The sequence below is a fragment of the Eretmochelys imbricata genome, chromosome 22, assembly GCF_965152235.1.
Source record: "Eretmochelys imbricata isolate rEreImb1 chromosome 22, rEreImb1.hap1, whole genome shotgun sequence".
Taxonomy (NCBI): domain Eukaryota; kingdom Metazoa; phylum Chordata; order Testudines; family Cheloniidae; genus Eretmochelys; species Eretmochelys imbricata.
In genome coordinates this window covers 2,447,838-2,474,881 of record NC_135593.1, presented here as the reverse complement: position 1 = coordinate 2,474,881, position 27,044 = coordinate 2,447,838, and the positions used below count along the sequence as shown (strand labels likewise).

General features: G+C 44.3%; 1 protein-coding gene across 4 annotated transcripts in view; it reads left to right on the top strand.

Moving 5' to 3' along the window:
- Positions 1-27,044, top strand: part of PKNOX2 (PBX/knotted 1 homeobox 2) — a 330,589-nt gene that overhangs the window by 87,790 nt on the left and 215,755 nt on the right. The window lies entirely within an intron of this gene.

The following is a 27,044-nucleotide window of genomic DNA, read 5'->3' as shown; positions in this document are numbered from 1 at the left end:
GGTGAGACCCATGTTCCGGAAGAAAGAGCTCCTCTCTCTTTGTTAGAGACCTTAAAGGTACCCACACACCATTGTGCGGAACAATATGCGGGAGAAAGTGACCCCAGTGCACCTGGGATGCTAGAGATCAGAAACAATTAATATGTGATGGGAAATATTAGGATGAAGTGCTCAGTGGATACTGGGGAGTTCTGAATTTCTTCTGTTACTTTCCCTTCCTAATTTGTTTGACTTCTCACCTGGTACATCACTGGTTTAAAGTACCATGGGATTCAGTTATCATTGCTTTTTTAAAGGCAACTGTCCGGATATTGGGATACTATCTGATGTCTGTTTGGTTGCCTCTGTGACTTAAGTGGTCAGCCAGACCTGCCCTCACGGTGGGCTCACCCTGCTGTCCAAGCCCCACCTGGGCGGTGGGGTCACACTAGCAGTAATCACCACATCTCAGGGCAGAGAGCTAGCCCACATGATAAACTATGTAATCATCCACAGCAGGGGGCTCATCCTCTCCTTAACCCCTCAGCCATCACAACAGGGTGGCCTTTGCATTGACCTGTGGGTGTAATTTCCCATCCCTGGCCTCATGTGTAGACAGAAGAGGATGAGGAGAACATTTGCTCTTTAGAACTATAAATTGTCTGTATTGTTAACTGCTAAACACAGATGAGAAAACAGGAGTGCCGCTGAGCAGCGATCCCTGCATTGATACTGTAGGCTCAAGGGGACCTGGGAATTCCTGCTTCTTCATCTGGCACTTTACACCTGGCTTTATTTCCTCTTTGATCCAAGGGAAAGATTCTGCCAGTTCAGCCTTCAGTGCGTCTGGCCCCCTACTCAACTGGCTGGCATACTGGGGTGCTTCTTGGTGAAAAGATTGAGAGCTGGATTCTGTCCTGCTTGGTCCCTGAGTCAGTCATTTATCTCTGTGAAAAGTAGGTGACTATCAGACCAGAATGGCAGCATTCTGTCCCCGCTTTGCTCAGGTGTATGGAAGGGCAACCGAGGCCTGGAAACTGAGGAACGTTTCTGGTGAAAAGAAAAGGAGTACTTGTGGCAAATTAGAGACTAACCAATTTATCTGAGCATAAGCTTTTGTGGGTTAGAACCCACTTCATCAGATGCATGGAGTGAAAATACAGGAGCAGGTATAAATACATGAAAGGGGGTTGCTTTACCAAGCGTGAGGTCAGTCTAACGAGATAATATTTTAAGATGTGGTCTGCGTCACTATGTAGCAAGTTAAATAACAGATGTGCAAGCTGATATGAGTTTAGTACATTTTGCTCACTTACATAAACTCATATCAGCCTGCACATCTGTTATTTAACTTGCTACATAGTGACGCAGACCACATCTTAAAATATTATCTCGTTAGACTGACCTCACGCTTGGTAAAGCAACCCCCTTTCATGTATTTATACCTGCTCCTGTATTTTCACTCCATGCATCTGATGAATTGGGTTCTAACCCACAAAAGCTTATGCTCAGATAAATTGGTTAGTCTCTAATTTGCCACAAGTACTCCTTTTCTTTTTGCGAATACAGGCTAACACGGCTGCTACTCTGGTTTCTGGTGAAGTGTCTGTAGCTGTGTAAAAGCTCAAGTGCGGTCTTTTTGTGGGCATTGAAGTAGACTAAGCAGCTAGGCAAAGTGTGTGTCATCTCATCCTCTAGTGACTGGTGAGCATAGAGAACAATAGCCTACTACTGCTACCAGCTAATGACATTAGTTCTTCAATTCAGGTGGTTGAAGTCAGTAGTGTGGCTCTGAATGTTCTGGGTTCAAACCCTGCTGGTGGTCCATGCCGGGCATCTATGGTTTCACATGATAGGATTCCTTTCTTTCACTAGTTTTTTTTCCCTTGTATTCCCTTGTGTGTACACATTATGATGCTATCTTCAGTTATATGGTGCTCTGCCACTGTATGTTAACTGATGATGACACCATTGAAGTATTTGGCTCTCTGGTGTCAAACTTGCTCCCTGTGAAGTCTGCCTTACTTCCTCTGACCCCGAATCTTAAAAAGCACCTAGTCAGTTTTTCCTCAAAGGAGTTAGAGATTGTCCCGTGTTAGTTTCCTTTCATTACTGCATTGCTATCCTTTGTATTAGGCTCTTGTCATAAGGCAGCCCCACCTGGACTGCCCTCCTGCAGCAGGTCACAGCATGCCAGGTACACCTGCCTCACTTCTGCCTTTCAGAAATCCCCCAGACTCCACCACAGGCTCCCTTGCCTCAGTAGTACCACTCCTTGGGCCTGGTTTATTACAAAAACATCATGCAAATACTCCGACACTAAGAGTCCCAAACATAGTCCTAAAACCCAGCTCTGCATAACAGGAACACCTCACCAGCCTCTCTGCTGAGCACACCCCTCACCAGACTCCGATGACCTCACCAGCCTCTCTACTGGGCACGCCCCCTCACCAGACACCGGTGTCACCCACCACACCTGTGCTCTTGAGCCCCCTACCAAGGGCAGGCAGAGGGTCTGCCAGGGCTCCCCACAGCAGGCTGGATGGCTGTTACCCTGGCCAGGCTCTGGCTTGCAGCCTGGCTAGGGGGTAGGGCCTTGGAGCAAAAAGGAGGGGTGGGCCCACAGAGGGGGCAGGGCCTCATGGCCCTCCTACTTTCATGAGGATCCAGCACCCCTGGAACACTGCTTCTGGTCTCTGGCAGCTCTCCACTACCCTTCCTAACTCAGCAGGTCACAGCCTTCCTGACCATTTATAGGCCCTAGATGCTGCCCCGCCCTCTTAATTGGCAGAATGGGAGCATCTGCTCTGGCCCAGGGGAGCTGGACCTACTTCATTTACAGAGGCCAGGCACCCTGGGACAAACCCCTTGGGAGTTTTGCTTTGCAAGTTTCCAGATATTGTTAATTACATTTCTAGGGTGTTTTTATTTATGTGCATTAACTAGTTCAGTCCCTGAGCGCCTCAGTAGCAGTGGAGCGTGAAACGGGTTGAATCACAGAAACCCCCTTGGGGCTGCCAACTAATGTGCCAAGACTACTTCTGCACCTGCTTTCCCTGCCAGCTTGGGACTCCAGAGTCCTGCCCGGCTATGCCAGACACGCTTGCTGGCCACAAACACAGACCCAGGTCTGAGCCACGTCCCAAAAACTGCAAGCTTAACTGAGAGCAGCTTAAGAAGTGTTCATGTCTTTAACACTCAGATGCACAACTCCCAGTGGGGTCCAAACCCCAAATACGTCCGTTTTACCCTGTATAGAGCTCACACATGGTAACTCATGAATTGTTCACCCTCTGTAACACTGCTAGAGAGATATGCACAGCTCTTTGCCCCCCCACCCCCAGGTATTAATACGTACTCTGGGTTAAATAATAAATAAAAAAGTGATTTTATTAAATACAGAAAGCAGGATTTAAGTGGTTCCAAGTAGTAACATACAGAACAAAGTGAATTACCAAGCAAAATAAAATAAAACATGCAAGTCTATGCCTAATAGAGTAAGAAAATTGAATACAGATAAAACCTCACCCTCAGAGTGTTCCAGTAAGTTTCTGTCAGGGTTCCCTCCCAACTCTGAACTCTAGGGTACAGATACATAGATACATAGATATTAAGGTCAGAAGGGACCATTATGATAATCTAGTCTGACCTCCTGCACAACGCAGGCCACAGAACCTCACTCACCCACTCCTGCAGTAAACCTCTCACCTATGAAGTCCTCAAATCATGGTTTAAAGACTTCAAGGAGCAGAGAATCCTCCAGCAAGTGACCCGTGCCCCATGCTACAGAGGAAGGCGAAAAAACTCCATCTGCCCTGGAAGAAAATTCCTTCCCGACCCCAAATATGGCGATCAGCTGAACCCTGAGCTTATGGGCAAGATTCACCAGCCAGATACCCAGGAAAGAATTCTCTGTTGTAACTCAGATCCCACCCCAACTAACATCCCATCACAGGCCATTGGCCTATTTACCATGAATATGTAAAGATCAATTAATTGCCAAAATCATGTTATCCCATTGTACCATCTCCTCCATAAACGTATCAAATTTAATCTTAAAGCCAGATAGGTCATTTGCCCCCACTGCTTCCCTTGGAAGGCTATTCGAAAATTTCACTCCTCTGATGGTTAGAAACCTTCGTCCCCAGATGTGGAGACCCCCGTGAAAGACCCCCTAAGCTTATCTTTACCAGCTTAAGTAAAAAACTTCCCCAAGGCACAAATTGTTCCTTGTCCTTGGAACGGTATCGCTGCCACCACCAAGTGAGTTAGACAAAGGTTTAGGAAAAGGACCACTTGGAGTTCCTGTTTCCCCAAAATATCCCCCCAAGACCCTTCACACCCTTTCCTGGGGAGGCTTGAGAGTAAACAAGGTGAGCACAGACCAGCCCCTTGGGTTTTTAGGACACTAAAAACCAATCAGGTTCTTAAAAGCAGAACTTTATTATAAAGAAAAAATAAAAGAAGCACCTCTGTAAAATCAGGATGGAAGGTAATTTTACAGGGTAATCAGATTCAAAACACAGAGGATTCCCCTCTAGGTAAAACTTTAAAGTTACAAAAAAAACCAGAAATAAACCTCCCTCTTAGCCTAGGGAAAATTCACAAGCTAAAACAAAAGATAATCTAACGCATTTCCTTCCTATTACTTACAATGTGTAATCTTAAATGCTTAGTTCAGGTATGGCTTAGGAGATGTATTCTCCCTGCCCTGGTTCCTCACTGTCCCGGAAAGAAAACAAAGAAACACAAAACAAAAACCTTCCCCCACAGATCTGAAGGTATCTTCTCCCCTTACTGGTCCTTTTGGTCAGGTGCCAACCAGGTTATCTGAGCTTCTTAACCCTTTACAGGCAAAGGAGGGATTTTATGCTACCCTTAGCTGTATGTTTATGACATTCCTTTTACAGACTAGTCTCCTTCTAGTCTGGGTCCAGCAATCACTCACACCCCCTGTGGCTAGTGTCATTTGTTCCAGTTTCTTTCAGGTATCCTTTGGGGTGGAGACGCTATCTCTTGAGCCAGCTAAAGACAAAATGGAGGGGTCTCCCCGGGATTTAAATAGACTTTTTCTTGTGGGTGGACACCCCTCCCTACCCCTGTGTAGAATCCCAGCTACAAGATGGAGTTTTGGAGTCACATGGGCAAGTCACATGTCCATGCATGACTCAAAACTTACAGATAGCAGCCATGGTTCACATGCTACCTTGAACATCCTCAAGTAAAGTTCTTATGTGGATTGGAGCCTTCCAAGATCCACTGTTCGTTAAGTGTTTCTTGATTGGGCACTTAATTTGCACATTCCTTTCTCAAGAAGCTGACCAAATGCTTTACTAAGGCTACTTAAAGATCAAGCAAGTACACAGCCAATATTAATAACTTCGAATACAAAAATGATACAAATTGGATGAACAGATTCAGTAGATCATAACCTTTACAGAGATCTGTTACATGGCATATGTAGCATAAAACAGATTCCAGTTATGTCATATATACATTCATAAGCATATTTCTATAAAACCTTATGGGGTGCACCGTCACAGAGGGTACTTCAGAAAGAAGTTGTTGTTGTTGTTATTCCCCATCCCTCACTTATGTGATGGGTGTCTTTGATCTTCCCCGGTCATGACCCTGTCTTGTTTCATTTATACTGACCTTTTTATTCTGCCATGTGCCGCTTGAGCAGAGTGCAGGTGCACTGGACAAAAGGAGAAGAAATGGTCATTGTCAGTTAAAAAACACGAAAACAACAACAACCCCTGAGCAATTCCCCTCTCAGTCTTTTCAGAAGCAGCAGGGCAAGAGAGATGCCAGTTCTCTCCCCTTTCTGGAAACCCTAGTACAGAGGGAGAGATTCAGCTCGCATCAGTAAACATGTCCTGCTGCACAAGCACAAACCTACATGCATTTGTTTGAAGGCCACAGTCAGCCTGGGGCACTTAGACTTTGGGGACTTTGTTTTGACGTTTCCAGATTGCTGACAGCCTGTTGCAGGCTCCACTTCTCTCTTTCACTCTCATCTGAGATCAATCTCTTTATTATTTCACCTTTGGGGTTTGTAACTTACTGCTTAATGTTTTTTAACAACACTGTGAGCAGGATTAATAATTTTAATCAGTGTTAGCAAGCTGCTAACAGCAGCATTTCTCTCAAATACATTGGAGATGTACTTGGGGGGGGTTACAAATTAGGGATTTACCAATGTATTTCCAAGGAATTGTCGAATGCTAAGAAGAGGCACTTTCTATATATTTTATATTAATTGTCATTTTTTTTTGCCCCCACATGTTCCAATGTTGGCTGGACACGATGGCAATGCAAAGTGGAGGTCACTGCATGCATCCTAATGAAACCAGTGGGAGTAGGTACCAAGGACATAGGGAAAGGTAGGAGAGAGATCCTGGAGGCCATACTTAAGCTGCTAGGTAAGAGATTAAAGTCCAGGACATCCATGGTAGAATTCTCTGAATTCTTCCAGTTCCATGTGCAGGGCCAGTTAGACAGGCAGAACTGCAGGGTCTCATTGTGTGGATAAGACAATGGCATTGGGAGGGGGGATTTAGGTTTATTAGAAACTGGGGAACCTTTTGGGAAAGGGAGAGCCTATACAGGAAAGATGGGCACCATTTAAACCAAAATGGAACCAGATTGCTAGCGTGTAAAATTAAAAATGAACTATGTGCTGGGGGAAAGCCAACAGACATGGAGGAGAACACAGTTCAGACAGACACATCCCTTAGGGGAGGATCTATTAATGGGGATTCTCTATATCCTAGTAAAGAGGAGAGGATAGAAGATGGTAAAGGAGAGGTAGGAACTGAAGAGAAACAGTCAAACGAAAAAGAGTCCCATTAAATTACATAGAATCATAAAATCATAGAATATCAGGGTTGGAAGGGACCTCAGGAGGTCATCTAGTCTAACCCCCTTCTCAAAGCAGGACCAATCCCCAACTAAATCATCCCAGCCAGGGCTTTGTCAAGCCTGACCTTAAAAACCTCAAAGGAAGGAGATTCTACCACCTCCCTAGATAAGTTTCAGAGTAGCAGCCATGTTAGTCTGTATCTGCAAAAAGAAAAGGAGTACTTGTGGCACCTTAGAGACTAACAAATTTATTTGAAAAGGAGTACTTGTGGCACCTTAGAGACTAACCAATTTATTTGAGCATAAGCTTTCGTGAGCTACAGCTCACTTCATCAGATGCATCCGAGATGAAGTGAGCTGTAGCTCACGAAAGCTTATGCTCATATAAATTGGTTAGTCTCTAAGGTGACACAAGTTCTCCTTTTCTTTTTGTGAATACAGACTAACACAGCTGCTATTCTGAAATGTATTTGAGCATAAGCTTTCGTGAGCTACAGCTCACTTCATCGGATGCATGTAGTGGAAAATACAGTGGGGAGGTTTTATATACACAGAGAACATGAAACAATGGGTGTTACCATACACACTGTAACAAGAGTGCTCAGGTAAGGTGAGCTATTACCAGCAGGAGAGCAGGGGACGGGGGGAACCTTTTGTAGTGATAATCAAGGTGGGTCATTTCCAGAAGTTAACAGGAACATCCGAGGAGCAGTGAGGGGGGGGGAATAAACATGGGGAAATAGTTTTACTTTGTGTAATGACACATCCACTCCCAGTCTTTATTCAAGCCTAAGTTAATTGTATCCAGTTTGCAAATTAATTCCAATTCAGCAGTCTCTCTTTGGAGTCCGTTTTTGAAGGTTTTTTGTTGAAGAATTGCCACTTTTAGGTCTGTAATCGAGTGACCAAAGAGACTGAGGTATTCTCCAACTGGCTTTTGAATGTTATAATTCTTGATGTCTGATTCGTATCTATTTATTCTTTTACGTAGAGACTGTCCAGTTTGGCCAATGTATATGGCAGTGGGGCATTGCTGGGTAATAGCTCACCTTACCTGATCACTCTGGTTACAGTATGTATGGTAACACCCATTGTTTCATGTTCTCTGTGTATATAAAATCTCCCCACTGTATTTTCCACTACATGCATCCAATGAAGTGAGCTGTAGGTCACGAAAGCTTATGCTCAAATAAATTAGTTGGTCTCTAAGGTGCTACAAGTACTCCTTTTCTCCCTAGGAAACGCATTCCAGTGCTTCACAACCCTTCTACTGAAAAAGTTTTTCTTAATATCCAACCTAAACCTCCCCCACTGCAACTTGAGACAATTACTCCTTGTTCTCTCATCTGCCACCACTGAGAACAGCCTAGATCCATCCTCTTTGGAACCCCTTTCAGGTAGTTGAAAGCAGCTATCAAATCCCCTCTCACTCTTCTCTCCTGCAGACTAAGCAATCCCAGTTCCCTCAGCCCCGCCTCATAAGTCATGTGTTCCAGTCCCCTAATCATTTTTGTTGCCCTCCGCTGGACGCTTTTCAATTTTTCCACATCCTTCTTGTAGTGCGGGGCCCAAAACTGGACACAGTACTCCAGACGAGGCCTCACCACTGTTGAATAGAGGGGAACGATCACGTCCCTCGATCTGCTGGCAATGCCCCTACTTATACAGCCCAAAATGCCATTGGCCTTCTTGGCAACAAGGGCACACTGTTGACTCATATCCAGCTTCTCGTCCACTGTAACCCTGTGACGTTATTGACATAATCTGGGACCGTACAGATCATCGTTGCAACCAAGGTCCTGTAGTGGCACCAAATCTTACATAAAGGGGGTCAAATGAGGTGTCTAAGACAAGGTTATCGTTTGCTGATCATGATTATGCTGTCTATATGTGTGTATCATTTTTGTAGTTGAAGTTATGAATATTTGCTCTATATTTCAAACTTATGCTATGCTTCTGGGTGACACCCCAGACAAGTTGGTGTCAGCTCTGCCTAGCCTGCTGGATGGCCTGTTAAGGACCATCAGCTATGCAACTGACCCATTGAGAGAAGGCAGATACACCTTGGGGCTCAGCAAGGTATGCAGGGACATGCCTATGGACAGAACTCTGAGGTTTTTCCAGGCCATGTGATGGGCAGCTTGTCTTTGGAACAAAGAAAGAATGACCACATGGCAAGAGACTATAAAAAGCTGCTGCAGCTCCTCCATCTGGCCCTCAATCCTGCTTCCTACCTCTGGAGGGACTTTGCTACACTGAAGCTTTGAACAAAGGACTGACGATCCATCCCAGCTGCAGGTGTTCTCCAGAGACTTGATTTGAACCTGCAGTTTATTCTATCACTGCTGCAAGCCTGAGCCAAGAACTTTCCCATTACTGTGTGTAATTGATTCCATTTAACCAGTTCTAGCTCTCGTCTGTATCTTTTTCCTTTTATGAATAAACCTTTAGGTTTTAGATTCTAAAGGATTGGCAACAGTGTGATTTGTGGGTAAGAACTGATTTGTATATTGACCTGGGTCTGGGGCATGGTCCTTTGGGATCGAGAGAACCTTTTTTCTTTTACTGGGGTATTGGTTTTCCTAACCATTCGTCCCCATAACGAGTGGCACTGGTGGTGATACTGGGAAACTGGAGTGTCTAAGTGAGTTGCTTGTGTGACTTGTGGTTAGCCAGTGGGGTAAAACCAAAGTCTTCTCTGCCTGGCTGGTTTGCATTGCCTTAGAGGTGGAAAAAACCCAGCCTTGGGCTATGACTGCCCTGCTTTAAGCAATTTGTCCTGAATTGGCACTTTCAGTTGGGTCCTGCCAGAACCAGCATCATTACAACCCCCTAGGTCCTTTTCTGCAGAACTGCTGCCTAGCTGCTCGGTCCCTAGTCTGTAGCGGTGCATGGGATTCTTCCGTCCTAAGTCCACAACTCTGCACTTGTCTTTGTTGAACCTCAGCAGATTTCTTTTGGCCCAATCCTCTAATTTGTCTAGGTCCCACTGTATCCTATCCCTACTGTCCAACGTATCTACCACTCCTCCCAGTTTAGTGTCATCTGCAAACTTGCTGAGGGTGCAATCCACGCCATCCTCCGGATCCTTAATGAAGATATTGTACAAAACCGGCCCCAGGACTGACCCTTGGGGCGCTCCACTTGATACCGGCTGCCAACTAGACATCAAACCATTGATCACTACCCGTTAAGCTCGACGATCTAGCCAGCTTTCTATCCACCGTATAGTCCATTCATCCAGCCCATACTTCTTTAACTTGCTGGCAAGAATACTGTGGGAGACCGTATCAAAAGCTTTGCTAAAGTCAAGGAATAACATGTCCACTGCTTTCCCCTCATCCACAGGGCCAGTTATCTCGTCATAGAAGGCAATTAGATTAGTCAGGCATGACTTGCCCTTGGTGAATCCATGCTGACTGTTCCTGATCACTTTCCTCTCCTCTAAGTTCTTCAGAATTGATTCCTTGAGGACCTGCTTCATGATTTTTCCAGGGATTGAGGTGAGGCTGACTGGCCTGTAGTTCCCCGGATCCTCCTCCTTCCCTTTTTTAAAGATGGATACTACATTAGCCTTTTTCCAGTCATCTGGGACCTCCCCCGATCGCCATGAGTTTTCAAAGATAATGACCAATGGCTCTGCAATCACATCTGCCACCTCCTTTAGCACTCTTGGATGCAGAGCATCCGGCCTCAAGGACTTGTGGTCATCCAGCTTTTCTAAATAGTCTCGAACCACTTCTTTCTCCACAGAGGGCTTGTCACCTCCCAGCAGATATCAGGGTGATTGAAGTCTCCTATGAGAACCAGGGCCTGCGATCTAGTAACTTCCATTAGTTGCCGGAAGAAAGCCTCGTCCACCTCATCTCCCTGGTCTGGTGGTCTGTAGCAGACTGCTACCACGATATCACCCTTGTTGCTCACACTTCTAAACTTAATCCAGATTCTCTCAGGTTTTTCTGAAGTTTCATTCTGGAGCTCTGAGCAGTCATACTGCTCTCTTACATACAATGCAACTCCCCCACCTTTTCTGCCCTGCCTGTCCTTCCTGAACAGTTTATATCCGTCCATGACAGTACTCCAGTCATGTGAGTTATCCCACCAAGTCTCTGTTATTCCAATCACATCATAATTCCTTGACTGTGCCAGAACTTCCAGTTCTCCCTGCTTGTTTCCCAGGCTTCTTGCATTTGTGTATAGATACTTAAGATAACACACTGATCATCCTGCTTTCTCAGTATGAAGCTGGAGCCCTCCCCTCTTGAGCTCTCCTGATTGTGTTTCCTCCCAGTATCCCACTTCCCCACTTACCTCAGGGCTTTGGTCTCCTTCCCCCAGTGAACCTAGTTTAAAGCCCTCCTCACTAGATTAGCCAGCCTGTTTGCGAAGATGCTCTTCTCTCTCTTCTTTAGGTGGAGACTGTCTCTGCCTAGCACTCCTCCTTCTTGGAACACCATCCTATGGTCAAAGCCTTCTCTCCGATACCACCTGCAAAGCCATTCGTTGACTTCCATGATTCGACGGTCTCTACCCGGGCCTTTTCCTTCCACAGGGAGGATGGACGAGAACACCACTTGCACCTCAAACTCCTTTATCCTTCTTTCCAGAGCCACATAGTCTGCAGTGATCTGCTCAAGGTCATTCTTGGCAGTATCATTGGTGGCCATGTGGAGAAGTATGAAGGGGTAGTGATCCAAGGGCTTGATGAGTCCCTGACCACCACCACCCACCTCCTTCTCTTGGGAGCAGTGGTCATGGAACCCCCAATCCTAGGACAGCGCATCTCATGCCTTCCAATCGGCGGAGTCTCCTTCTGCTCCCTTCCCTCAGATGTATCATCTGGTCCACTCTCTGCATTCATACCTGTGGAGAGAACATGAAAACGGTTGCTTACCTGTATCTGCATTGCTGGTACATGGATGGTCCCCTTTCTTCCTCTGGAGGTCACATGCTGCCAAATTTCTTCACCATCCTTCTCTCCCCGCTGCGCAGCCTGCTCTGAATCTTCAGAACGTTGTGTCCATAGAAGCATATCCTGACGTCTGTCCAGGAAATCTTCAGTTTCTCTTATGCAATGCAGGGTCGATACTTGTTTCTCCAGACCTTGAACCTTCTCTTCCAATATGGAGACCAGCTTGCACTTTGTACAGACAAAGTCGCTTCTGTCCTGTGGAAGAAAGACAAACATGGCACATCCTGTGCAGGTAACAACAGCTGAACGCTCACCATCCATATTACTTTTCTTCTATGAGCTTCCTCAAGAGTTGTAGTAACTACTCAGAGAAGTTGGCAAGATGTAAGCCTCAGTGGGCTCTCCCCAGGCAAGCTCCCAGACAAACTCCCTCTGTTCGCTGCTCAGCTGGTTCGCAGCTGACTGCCTTTTTATAACAGTCAGGCCCACTCACCTGGAACAAAGCACTCCCAATTCACACTTTTCAAACAGTCAAGCACACGGTCAAACTGACAAACTGTCCCCACAACAGACACTGAGATACTCGCCAACACAGCCCCCCATTGCAGCACTTAGTGTACCTCTTGAGCAACTCTGGTTTCAGGATGATCCCAGTTATGCCACCATGGCTCAGTCCATACCTCATGAAGGTGGCTTCAATGTACATGTCACTCCAGAAGCATAAAAGATGAACAAAGAAAACAGTTGGCCATGGTTTTGGTTTATAATCTGTTAATGTCTATAATTATCCAATATTTGAAAAGTAATTCTCTTGAATGAATATGTAAGAATTTGTTAAGTGAGCCTGTTGTGAGAGCCTGCTGTGAGAGTGCTGTGTCTCATTGGAGGGAGGATGGGGACTGGCAGGATATACTGCTAATACAGACATAACATACGTACCTCCTGCTTAATTATGTTTGTTAACAAAATAATTGAAGTTTTCATTAAAAATAATTGAATTAAATGAAAGTGGTTTCACTGTCATCTGACTTGTGAATCACGAGAGGAGTTGCATCCGATGAAGTGAGCTGTAGCTCACGAAAGCTTATGCTCAAATAAATTGGTTAGTCTCTAAGGTGCCACAAGTACTCCTTTTCTTTTTACGAGAGGAGTGGTAATAAGTGTTCAGATTTCAGAATGTTTACCAGTGACAAGGGGGCTCAGGCAGTTTCTTTAATTTAAGGTTTTGATATTCAGAATCTACAAAAAAGAACAATTGTATGGCTATTAAGACAAGGTACTGCCAAACACTTGCTTTTGGCTACCAGATGGTCCTGTTTAATGTCCCATTTGATGGGGGTGGTATTGTTTGTTGATGGGCCTATGGCCTGTGGTTGGAAAAGTTAATATACCCTGACTGCATCTCTGCTCTGAAACATACTCACTTGTCTTGGCTTACATCCTATTTTTTTAAAAAATCATCATATAATTCAGATTTTGGTTACATATCCATACGATATTCAATGAGTCCCTCTGTTCCTCACACTGCATTGAAACAAACTGATTTTTCTATCTCACCTTCCACACTCAAGGGAGCTCCCATGTAGACTTATACACTTGCACCCATTTATAGAGACAGGGAACATGGGCCAGACTACGGGGCCAGCCTGTCCTGGCGGGGCATGTCACCAGGCTCCCACGCTGTAGCTGGGCACGGCAGTGCTGCGATCCTGTGCCCAGCACAGACACGGGAAGAACATGCCCTGCCTAGCCGCCACAGGACATGTTGGCCCAATCAAGCATCCTGCCTTGGCACCTCTGGTCATGTGGAGAGAGGGTTCAGTCATGTGATGAGCGTAGGCATCATGCAGAATATTGGCAGTTTTCGGAGTAGCAGCCGCATTCGTCTGTATCCGCAAAAAGAACAGGAGTGTGCCATCATTGCCCGTTTGCCACGTACATTGGCCAAACCGGACAGTCTCTCCCCACTGTATTTGCCACGGAATGCGTCCGATGCAGTGAGCCGGAGCTCACAAAAGCTGATGCTGAAGTTTCCACGGAATGCATCCGATGAAGCGAGCTTGGGCTCACGAAAGCTTATGCTCAAATAAATTGGTTAGCCTCTAAGGTGCCACAAATACTCCTTTTCTTATTTCAGAATATATGGGTCATGAATCTGATCACAACTTGTGTCTGGCCTCTGTAGTGCCTCTTTGGGAGCAGGTCCAACTGTATGCCAAAACCAGGTCGAATTGCACCCAGTGGTGAGACTGCCTGAACTCTGGCATCTTCTGCTTTTGTTGATTTCAGTCCCTTAACATTGTTGTAATAGGCAGTATATTTGTATTTTATAAAAAAAAGTCGAGGGAAGAGGGGGAATCAGTTGCTGTCATTCAGGATAGAAAAGAGAAATTGATCCAGGATAAAGAGTGGAAGAGTTGACTGGCTCACTGGAAACCTTGTACATCACACTGAATGTCTGGAGGGGATTTTTGGGTGGGGTGGGGGGATAAATTAAAATTTCTTGCCTCTGGACAGCATGACAGTTCAAGACCACATTGGGGATTTTTCATTTCATGTCAATAAATTTAAATAGGCCCAATTCAATTGAAATTAATGTCTGAGCTCCTAGCTTTTATGCTCGGCTCTTAAAGAACACAGATAAAGGAAAAATATTTGGGGAGTTTAATTTGTTCTCTCTCTCTCTCTCTCACACACACACACACACACACACACTCAGAAACCCCGGTAGAATCATTCTGAGAGAGGTTTTTTTGTTCCACAAAAGATAGAAGAAGAGAAGCTAAACCATGCACATGATATTCTGCTAGCTTGTGTGTGTGTAGAGCAATGTGTTAATAAAATGTCTCTCTTCCCTCTGATCTGAAATATGGGAAAGAAGTCTCTGCTTCTAATTGGATCATATGGGAGCTTCTCTTTAGTTAATCAGCAAGGCAGCAGCACTAAAGAGCCTCTTTGGCTGAGATTAAAGATTTCAAAATAATCTTAGAAGATTTCAGGATCAGATGCACATCTGTGCTAATTGTATTTATTTTTGTAGTGCTCAAAATGAGGTGCCCTGAAGTTTTCACTGCCATGAGCTTGGGATGCAAACATTGCTCACATGTGGCAAAACCATTCAGGAAACTTGGAAGCACTCCTGATATCATCACATATTTTGCTCACGCTACTTACTGTGTTGGGCTCTTCAGTCTCCCGTCACTTTTCCCCTCTGAAATACACTAATTACTATAGAAACAGTGGTATCGACATTGGTGAGGCCTCATCTGGAGTATTGTGTCCAGTTTTGGGCCCCACACTACAAGAAGGATGTGGAAAAATTGGAAAGAGTCCAGCGGAGGGCAACAAAAATGATTAGGGGACTGGAACACATGAGTTATGAGGAGAGGTTGGGGGAACTGGGATTGTTTAGTCTGCGGAAGAGAAGAATGAGGGGGATTTGATAGCTGCTTTCAACTACCTGAAAGAGGGTTCCAAAGAGGATGGCTCTAGACTGTTCTCAGTGGTAGCAGATGACAGAACAAGGAGTAATGGTCTCAAGTTGCAGTGGGGAAGGTCTAGGTTGGATATTAGGAAACACTAGTTCACTAGGAGGGTAGTGAAGCACTGGAATGGGTTACCTAGGAAGGTGGTGGAATCTCCATCCTTAGGCCTGGCTTAACAAAGCCCTGGCTGGGATGATTTAGTTGGGGGTTGGTCCTGCTTTGAGCAGGGGTTGGGACTAGATGACCTCCTGAGGTCCCTTCCAACCCTGCTATTCTATGATTCTATGATTCTATGTATCGCCAGTATGGGAGGAACTTAGAATGTCTTCAGATGTAATGTAAAGCCAGTTAATAACTGATACCTGGGTTTGGGAAATTCTCAGGGTTATTTTATCTGTGACAGTACTGGGGGGGGGGTGCTCACATGGGATGAACACTCACAGGTGGGGTTCACATTTTGATTACTCCCCAAATGGGATTTCCATTCAAACCTCTATTGCAGTCACACGTACTGTGGGTGGGTGTTGCAAATATATCAATTAGACAAACCTTGCCTTCTGTGAGAAGCCTGGGGGGTGGGCAGGGCCTTGAGTAGCAGGGGAGCTCTAGAGCTGGAGTAGCATCCGTACACCCCCCGTAAGAAAGTGTTTTGGCCAATGGACCCACATACCGCACACATAGTCAAAGGTTTATTAGTCATGAACTTTCAGAAAAGGGGATTGTAAAAGATGGGGATCCTGCCCTAAGGTCTAAAGTGAGGGAATTACAATTCTTGGAGGCTCCTCCAGGAACAGTAGTAGAGTCCCAAAGAAACACACCCCTTATCGTAGAAAGGATCAGGAAGGTGAGAAATAAACCAGTCTGATTTAATGGGAAAGTTCAAGATGTTAATTGAACCAAATATGTAGCACTCAAGAAATGGAAATCCAACCCTGGGGAAGTCCATAGAAAGAAACATAAAGCACAGAAGGTAAAAGGGGAAATAAAAATTAGAGAATTTGAAGGCTAAAGGGATTTGAAGAGCAGTTAACCAAAGATATAAAAACAAATTATAAACAAATAGGCCAGGCCCGCGAGGGGCTTTCCCTGCACAAGCAGCTGAACAAGTTTGGGAAACACTGGATTAAACCATTAAATAAGTTTATTAACTACAAAAGATAGATTTTAAGTAGGGCTGTCAATTAATCTCAGTTAAGTCATGCGATTAACTCAAAAAATTATTCACGATTAAAAAAATTAATCACGATTAATCACACTTGTAACAATAGAATACCAATTGAAATTTATTAAATGTTTTTGGATGTTTTTTCTACATTTTTAATTTTGACTTCAATTACAACACAAATACAAAGAGCACAGGGCTCACTTTATATTATTCTTTTTTATTAAAAATATATGCACTGTAAAAACGATAAACAAAAAAAATAGTATTTTTCAATTCACCTCACACAAGTACTGAAGTGCAATCTCTTTATTGTGAAAGTGTAATTTACAAATGCAGATTGTTTTTGGTTACATAACTGCACTCAAAAACAAAACAGTGTAAAACTTTAGAGCCTACAAGTCCACTCAGTCCTACTTCTTATTCTGCCAATCGCTAAGACAAACAAGTTTGTTTACATTGATGGGAGATACTGCTTCTTATTTACAGTGTCACCTGAAAGTGAGAACAGCCGTTTGCATGGCACTTTTGTAGCTGGAGTTGCAAGGTATTTACATGCCAGATATGCTAAACATTCATATGCTCCTTCATGTTTCAGCCACCATTCCAGAGGGCATGCTTCCATGCTAATGATGCTCGTTAAAAAAATAATGCGTCAATTAAATTTGTGATTTTGCTCCTTGGGGGGAGAATTGTATGTCCCCTGCTCTGTTTTACAAGCATTCTGCATATATTTCGTGTTCTAGCAATCTCAGATGATGACCCAACACATATTCATTTTAAGAACACTTTCACAGCAGATTTGACAAAATGCAAAGAAGATACAGATGTGAGATTTCTAAAAATAGCTACAGCACTTGACCCAAGGTTTAAGAATCTGAAGTGAAACACTGGAATGTGTTGCCTAGGGAGGTGGTGGAATCTCCTTCCTTAGAAGTTTTTACGGTCAGGCTTGACAAAGCCCTGGCTGGGATGATTTAATTGGGTATGGGTCCTGCTTTTGAGCAGGGGGTTGGACTAGATGACCTCCTGAGGTCCCTTCCAACCCTGATATTCTATGATTCTATGAAGTTCCGTCCAAAATCTGAGAGGGACCAGGTATGGAGCATGCTTTTAGAAGTCTTAAAAGAGCAATACTCTGATGTGGAAACTATAGAACCCAAACCACCAAAAAAGAAAATCAACCTTCTGCTCGTGGCATCTGACTCAGAAGATGAAAATGAACATACATCAGTCTGCACTGCTTTTGATTGTTATCAAGCAGAACCCAACATCAGCATGGAAACATGTCCTCTGGAATGGTGGTTGAAGCATGAAGGGACATATGCTGGAGGGTAGAGATAGGATACAGACGGACCTAAACAATTTTGAGGATTTGGGCCAAAAGAAATCTGATAAGGTTCAACAAGGACAAGTGCAGAGTCCTCCACTCAGGACAGAAGAATCCCATGCACTACTGCAGACTAGAGACCAAGTGGCTATGCAGCAGTTCTGCAGAAAAGGACCTAGGGGTTACAGTGGATGAGAAGCTGGATATGAGTCAACAGTGTACCCTTGTTGCCAAGAAGACTAACAGCATTTTGGGCTGTATATGTAGGAGCATTGCAGGCAGATCAAGGGATGTGATCCTTCCCCTCTATTCGGCTTTGGTGAGGACTTATCTGGATATTGTTTACAATAGCACCTAAAAGTGAGAACAGGCATTCACATGGCACTGTTGTAGTTAGCATTGCAAGATATTTACATGCCAGATGCGCTAAAGATTCATATAATAGAATTATAGAATTACAGAATTTCAGGGTTGGAAGGGACCTCAGGAGCGTTTAGTTGGGGATTGGTCCTGCTTTGAGCAGGGGGTTGGACTAGATGACCTCCTGAGGTCCCTTCCAACCCTGATATTCTATGATTCTGTGATCCACCACCTCTCTAAGTAACGCATTCCAGTGATTCACCACCCTCCTAGTGAAAAACTTTTTCCTAATATCCAACCTAAACCTCCCCCACTGCAACTTGAGATCATTACTCCTTGTCCTGTCCTCTTCTACCACTGAGAACAGTCTAGAGCCATCCTCTCTGGAACCCCCTTTCAGGTAGTTGAAAGCAACTATCAAATCCCCCCTCATTCTTCTCTTCCACAGACTAAACAATCCCAGTTCCCTCAGCCCCGCCTCATAAGTCATGTGTTCCAGTCCCCTAATCATTTTTGTTGCCCTCAGCTGGACTCTTTCCAATTTGTCCACAGCCTTCTTGTAGTGTGGAGCCCAAAACAGGACACAGTACTCCAGATGAGGCCTCACCAATGTCGAATAGAGGGGAACGATCATGTCCCTCGATCTGCTGGCAATGCCCCTACTTATACAGACCAAAATACCATTAGCCTTCTTGGCAACGAGGGCACACTGTTGACTCCTATCCAGCTTCTCGTCCACTGTAATCCCTAGGCCCTTTTCTGCAGAACTGCTGCCTAGCCATTCGGTCCCTAGTCTGTAGCAGTGCATGGGATTCTTCCGTCCTAAGTCCAGGACTCTGCACTTGTCTTGTTGAACCTCATCAGATTTCTTTTGGCCCAATCCTCTAATTTGTTTAGGTCCCTCTGTATCCTATCCCTACCCTCCAGCGTATCTACCACTCCTCCCAGTTTAGTGTCATCTGCAAACTTGCTGAGGGTGCAGTCCACGCCATCCTCCAGATCATTAATGAAGATATTGAACAAAACCAGCCCCAGGACCGACCCTTGGGGCACTCCTCTTGATACCAGCTGCCAACTAGACATAGAGCCATTGATCACTACCCATTGAGCCCAACGATCTAGCCAGCTTTCTATCCACCTTATAATCCATTTTTCCAGCCCATACTTCTTTAACTTGCTGGCAAGAATACTGTGGGGGACCGTATCAAAAGCTTTGCTAAAGTCAGGGAATTTCATATCCACTGCTTTCCCCTCATCCACAGAGCCAGTTATCTCGTCATAGAAGATAATTAGATTATGGGACAAGCTGCACTTGCTTTACAGCTTGGAATCCCCAGGTCTTTCATACACAGGCTAGAAATCCCTTCAGCTTGGATCCCGCACCTTCCCCCACTTTGTTCCTCTAGTGTTTCCAGGTGTCTTCTTGTGTGGGGAGTGAAGAAACATGGATGATGTCAGTCCCTGCCTTATATAGCTTTAGCATATGGCAGGAATCCTTTGTTTCAAAACTTGGTTCCCAGACCAGTTTGTGGAAGAATTCTGACATCAGAAGATGGAATCTAGATACATGTGGTCTGGTCACATGGCTGTTATAGCAGCCATTTCTTACAGGCTGGGCAAAATGCCCATAGGAAGGTTAAGCTACTGCACAGTCCTATTGTCTTTGCTGATGGGCCATCAGCCCCATCTGGCTTCTTCATTGTTGTACCTGAAAGGCTGGCTGTGGGTGTTTTCCAGAGTAAGCCCATCCAAAATGCTGATCCCTAGTAAATATTCATAACTTCAGATACAAAAATGATGCATGCATACAAATAGGATAATTATATTCAGCAAATCATAACTTTTCCAGTGACATCTCACATGACTTATCTTTCATAAAATACATCTAATTATGCTATATTAATATCATAATAATATCACTATGAAGAATATGGGTGCCCCGTCACATTATCATTATAACAGACACTTGGGGTGATATTGCGAATTGCAGACCAGTGAATTGTACCAGGAAAATTGGTTGAAATTATAATTAATAGAATTATTATAAAACATATAGGTGAAGAATGTATGCTAAGAATAAAGCAGCATGGAAAGGCAGCAGTTCTGCGGAAAAGGACCTAGGGGTGACAGTGGATGAGAAGCTGGATATGAGTCAGCAGTGTGCCCTTGTTGCCAAGAAGGCCAATGGCATTTTGGGATGTATAAGTAGGGGCATAGCGAGCAGATCGAGGGACGTGATCGTTCCCCTCTATTCAACATTGGTGAGGCCTCATCTGGAGTACTGTGTCCAGTTTTGGGCCCCACACTACAAGAAGGATGTGGATAAATTGGAGAGAGTCCAGCGAAGGGCAACAAAAATGATTAGGGGTCTAGAACACATGACTTCTGAGGAGAGGCTGAGGGAGCTGGGATTGTTTAGTCTGCAGAAGAGAAGAATGAGGGGGGATTTGATAGCTGCTTTCAACTACCTGAAAGGGGATTCCAAAGAGGATGGCTCTAGACTGTTCTCAGGGGTAGCAGATGACAGAACGAGGAGTAATGGTCTCAAGTTGCAGTGGGGGAGGTTTAGATTGGATATTAGGAAAAACTTTTTCACTAAGAGGGTGGTGAAACACTGGAATGTGTTACCTAGGGAGGTGGTAGAATCTCCTTCCTTAGAGGTTTTTAAGGTCAGGCTTGACAAAGCCCTGGCTGGGATGATTTAACTGGGAATTGGTCCTGCTTCAAGCAGGGGGTTGGACTAGATGACCTTCTGGGGTCCCTTCCAACCCTGATATTCTATGATTCTATGATAATCGTATGTCTCTAATCAATTATCTGGCTATGTCAAAAAATTACAACAACTACCCATTGAACCTTTATTTTCACTTTAAAGAAGCTTTTGATAATGAGCCAAAGGGTAAGAAAAGTACTATCAGGGATCAGAAGCTTACTAAAAGAGAAAACAAAGAGAAGGAATAAATGCTTAGTCATCAGCATAATAAAAGACTAATGGTGGGGGTGGCACGCCAACACCAGTGTCTTTTACTGATTTTGTCTAATATCTTTATTCAGGATCGAGAAAAGGGAGTGAGCACGAGGGTGGCAAACTTTGCAGAAAATACAAAATTATGTAGGTTCAGCAGACCCAAGGAAAACTGAATAATGCCAGAAGGCCGAAACCAAGCTAGATGAATGGGCAACACAATGGCAGGTGAAATTCAACTTTGTTAAAACACAAAGCAATGTATGTTGGGAGAAATCATCAGGAAAATGACCTGGACATCATTGTGGAGGGTTAGAATCACAGAAAATTAGGTTTAGAAGAGACCTCAGGAGGTGTCAAGGTTCCTCCCCCACTCTGAACTCTAGGGTACAGATGTGGGGACCTGCATGAAAATCTCCTAAGCTTACTTTCACCAGCTTAGGTTAAAACTTCCCCAAGGTATAAATTAATTTTATCCTTTGTCCCTGGATCTCCACTGCCACCACCAAACTCTAACTGGGTTTACTGGGAAACATAGTTTGGACACGTCTTTCCCGCCAAAATCCTCCCAACCCTTGCACCCCATGTCCTGGGGAAGGTTTGGTAAAAATCCTCACCAATTTGCAGAGGTGACCACAGACCCAAACCCTTGGATCTGAGAACAATGAAAAAGCATTCAGTTTTCTTACAAGAAGACTTTTAATAGAAGTAAAGAAATCATCTCTGTAAAATCAGGATGGTAGATACCTTCCAGGGTAATTAGATTCAAAACATAGAGAATCCCTCTAGGCAAAACCTTAAGTTACAAAAAAGACACACAGACAGGAATAGTCATTCTATTCAGCACAGTTCTTTTCTCAGCCATTTAAAGAAATCATAATCTAACACATACCTAGCTAGATTACTTACTAAAGTTCTAAGACTCCATTCCTGGTCTATCCCCGGCAAAAGCAGCGTACAGACAGACACAGACCCTTTGTTTCTCTCCCTCCTCCCAGCTTTTGAAAGTCTCTTGTCTCCTCATTGGTCATTTTGCTCAGGTGCCAGCGAGGTTACCTTTAGCTTCTTAACCCTTTACAGGTGCGAGGATTTTTCCTCTGGCCAGGAGGGATTTTAAAGGGGTTTACCCTTCCCTTTATATTTATGACAGGAGGTCATCGAGTCAAACCCCCTGTTCAAAGCAGGACCAATCCCCAACTAAATAATCTCAGCCAGGGCTTTGTCAAGCCGGGCCTTAAAAATCTCTGAGGATGGAGATTCCACCACATTCCTAGGTAACACATTCCAGTGCTTCACCACTCTCCTAGTGAAATAGTTTTTCCTAATATCCAACCTAAACCTCCCCCACTGCATCTTGAGACCATTATTCCTTGTTCTGTCATCTGCCACCACTGAGAACCGTCTAGATCCATCCTCTTTGGAACCGCCTTTCAGGTAGTTGAAGGCTGCTATCAAATCCTCCCTCACTCTTCTCTGCTGAAGACTAAATAAGCCCAGCCTCTCCTCATAAGTCATGTGCCCCAGTCCCCTAAACATTTCCGTTGCCCTCCGCTAGACTCTCCAGTTTGTCCACATCCTTTCTGTAGTGGGGGACCCAAAACTGGATGCAGTACTGCAGACGTGGGCTCACCAGTGCGGATAGAGAGGAATAATCACTTCCCTCGATCTGCTGGCAACAATATGCCTTTAGTCTTCTTGGCAACAAGGGCCCACTGTTGACTCCTATCCAGCTTTTCATCCACTGTAATCCCCAGGTCTTTTTTCTGCAGAACTGCTGTTTAGCCAGTTGGTCCCCAGTCTGTAGCGGTGCATGGGATTCTTCCTTCCTAAGTGCAGGACTCTGTACTTGTCCTTGTTGAACCTCATCAGATTTCTTTTGGCCGAATCCTCCAATTTGTCTAGGTCACTCTGGACCCTATCCCTACCCTCCAGCATATCTACCTCTCCCTCCAGCTTAATGTCATCTGTGAACTTGCTGAGGGTACAATTTATCCCATCATCCAGATCATTAATAAAGATGTTGAACAAAACTGGCCCCAGGACCGACCCCTGGGACACTCCGCTTGATACCGGCTGCCAACTAGACATCAAACCATTGATCACTACCCGTTGAGCTCGACAATCTAGCCAGCTTTCTATCCACCTTATAGTCCATTCATTCAATCCATACTTTTTTAACTTGCTGGCAAGAATACTGTGGGATACTGTATCAAAACCTTTGCTAAAGTCAAGATATATCACATCTACCGCTTTCCCCAGATCCACAAAGCCAGTTATCTCATCATAGAAGGCAATCAGGTTGGTCAGGCATGACTTGCCCTTGGTAAATCCATGTTGATTGTTCCTGATTACCTTTCTCTCCTCCAAGTGCTTGAAAATGGATTCCTTGAGGACCTGCTCCATGATTTTTCCAGGGACCCAGGTGAGGCTGTAGTTCCGTGGATTCTCCTTTTTCCCTTTTTTAAAGATGGACACTATATTTGCCTTTTCTCAATTGTCCGGGACCATGAGTTTTCAAAGATAATGGCCAATGGCCCTGCAATCACATCAGCCAACTCCCTCAGCACCCTCGAATGCATTGCATCTGGACCCATGGATTTGTGCATGTCCAGCTTTTCTAAAAAGTCTTTAACCTGTTCTTTCACCACTGAGGGCTGCTCACCTCCTCCCCTTACTGTAGTGCCCAGTGCATCAGTCTGGGAGCTGACCCTGTCGGTGAAGCATTGAGTATTTCAGCTTTTTCCACATCATCTGTCACTGGGTTGCCTCCCCCATTCAGTAAGAGTCCCACACTTTCCCTGACCTTTTTCTGGTTGCTAACATACCTGTGGAAATCCTTCTTGTTACCCTTCACATCCCTTGCTAGCTGCAACTCCAGTTGGGCTTTAGCCTTCCTGATTACACCCCTGTATGCTCGAGCAATATTTTTATACTCCTCCCTAGTCATCTGTCCAAGTTTCCACTTCTTGTAAGCTTCAATTTTGTGTTTAAGCTCATTTCTCTGTTAAGCCAAGCTGGTCACCTGCCATATTTGCTATTCTTTCTGCTTATCAGTTCATTGAAAACTTCTGTCTAATGTGGGAAACACAAACGAAATATTACAGTATATGAAGAATGGGATAGAAAACAGTACCAAAAATATGAAAATGCCTTCATATAAATCTGTGGTGTACCTTAACCTGGAATACTTGTGCTCAATTCTAGTCACTCCATATTTAAAAAAAAAGGATAGCAGAAATAGAAGGAGGTTGTGGAGAGGTGATAGGAATGAGTAGAGGCATGGACAACTGACTTCCACATGAAGAAAGAGAGGGGAAAAATGGAACTTTGTAGTTTAGCGAGGGTACAGCTGTATAATAAGACTCCAGGATTGTCACTCTGTGTTGCGCTGTAGGCAAAAATGTCTGTTGAGTTAGTGTGAAGCAATGGAAACAGCTACAAGCATAGATGGGAGCTCTTTTTGTTCAGAGTGCGACCAGATTAAATCATCACTGGGTTCCACTGTGTGTTACCATCCAGTTTTTAAGTTCTCAGCCATTTTGACATTACAAATTACACCCATAAGGTGTGTATCTATGCCACGCCAAGAGTCCAAGGGCACTGTGATATCAGAGGTAACTCAACTGATCAACATTAGGTTACAGTTAACTTGCATGCTACAGATTCATTTGTTGTATGAGGAAAGCTGCACAGATGGTGGATTAGATTCATAGATTCATAGATATTTAGGTCAGAAGCGACCATTATGATCATCTAGTCTGACCTCCTGCACAACGCAGGCCACAGAATTTCACCCAACACTCCTGTGAAAAACCTCTCACCTATGTCTGAGCTATTGAAGTCCTCAAATCATGGTTTAAAGACTTCAAGGAGCAGAGAATCCTCCAGCAAGTGACCCATGCCCCATGCTTCAGAGGAAGGCAAAAAACCTCCAGGGCCTCTTCCAATCTGCCCTGGAGGAAAATTCCTTCCTGACCCCAAATATGGCGATCAGCTAAACCCTGAGCATATGGGCAAGATTCACCAGCCAGGTACTACAGAACATTCTTTCCTGGGTAACTCAGATCCCAGCCCATCTAATATCCCATCACAGGCCATTGCGCCTATTTACCATGAATATTTAATTACCAAAATCATGTTATTTAATTACCAAAATCATCCCATCATACTATTTCCTCCATAAACTTATCGAGTTTAATCTTAAAGCCAGATAGATCTTTTGCCCCCAGTGCTTCCCTTGGAAGGCTATTCCAAAACTTCACTCCTCTAATGGTTAGAAACCTTCGTCTAATTTCAAGTCTAAACTTCCTGGTGGCCAGTTTATATCCATTTGTTCTTGTGTCCACATTGGGACTGAGCTTAAATATTTCCTCTCCCTCGCTGGTATTTATCCCTCTGATATATTTATAGAGAGCAATCATATCTCCCCTCAACCTTGTTTTAGTTAGGCTAAACAAGCCAAGCTCCTTGAGTCTCCTTTCATAAGACCAGTTTTCCATTCCTCGGATCATCCTAGTAGCCCTTCTCTGTACCTGTTCCAGTTTGAATTCATCCTTCTTAAACATGGGAGACCAGACCAATACTTGGCTCAACTGGCACTTCCAGGCACCCAACTAACACCCACACAAATCAACACAAATCTCCAAGCACAACCCCACTCTAGACCCAAATCAACACCATCACCCTCACCAGAACACAACCAGCACACATAATAACCCCAAACACACAAAACCCCTCACCACAGCACACTCCCTCTTTCTTCACTTGTACAAATTCACGCAACTCTCCCAGAATAACAAAACCCACACACAAAGCAGCACAGCCACCCTCACAACAACACAACCAGCACAAACAATAACCCCAAACATCACTCTAAAGCCTAGAATGTCTGTTGAGTCAGTGTGATGTGATGGAAACAGCTACAAGCATGGTTGAGAGATCTTTTGGTTCAGAATTTCACAAGGTTCAGTTGTCACTGGGATTCACAGTCTGTTACTGTCCCATTTTGAAGATCTCAGCCATTTTTGGCTGTTTTACATGCATAACTTTACAAATTTACACCCATGCAACAGGACTGGCTTTCAGCTACTAGTGATAAAATAGCTTCAAGGGCTTCTGAACAAGAACAAGGAGACATTCAATGAAACTGAAAGCAGCACATTTAAACTGATAAATACAAATGCTTTTCCACAATGTATTATTAGGTTGTGGGACTTCCAGCCACAATATCTCATCGGGATAAAGTGTTTAGTCCCTCTTGCAGAAAGCTTACAGTCTTAATAGACAAGACAGACAAAGAATGAGAGGAGAAACAGAGACGTCTCCAGTGTGACACAGATGATTGTTGATAGGGCCAGAACTCATGTCTTCTGCATCCCACTACAGTGGAAAATGTCATACTTCAGGGTAACTGCTGCTGAATTTTCCCTTTATCGCCCAGCAAGGCCCGCCGACCCTAGGTTCTTGGCATCTCAACTGTTAAGTCTTTTAGGTAGAGGCCTGCATCTCTTTTCCTCCTGTCAAGGTTCCTTCCCCACTCTGAGCTCTAGGGTACAGATGTGGGGACCTGCATGAAAACCTCCTAAGCTTACAAAAGACAATTCCCTTTTGTCTCTGCTCTGGCCCCAAAGCAGAGGAAAAAAAAATCTAACTGCTTTCAGTTTAAAATCTGCTTTCCAGCAGCCCAAAGGAAAAAAAAATATTTCCTTTTCAAATCTGTGCTTCTGGTTCAAAAAATCTCAAATTGATCTCAAAATGATTTCAAGTTAATCCTACCACTCTGCCACCATGTCAAGGTTCCTTCCCCACTCTGCACTCTAGGGTACAGATGTGGGGACCTGCATGAAAACCTCCTAAGCTTACTTTTACCAGCTTAGGTTAAAACTTCCCCAAGATACAAACTATTTTACCCTTTGCCCTTGGACTTATCGCTACCACCACCAAACGTCTAACAGGGATATAATTTGGAAAGAGTCCGTTTGGTGTCT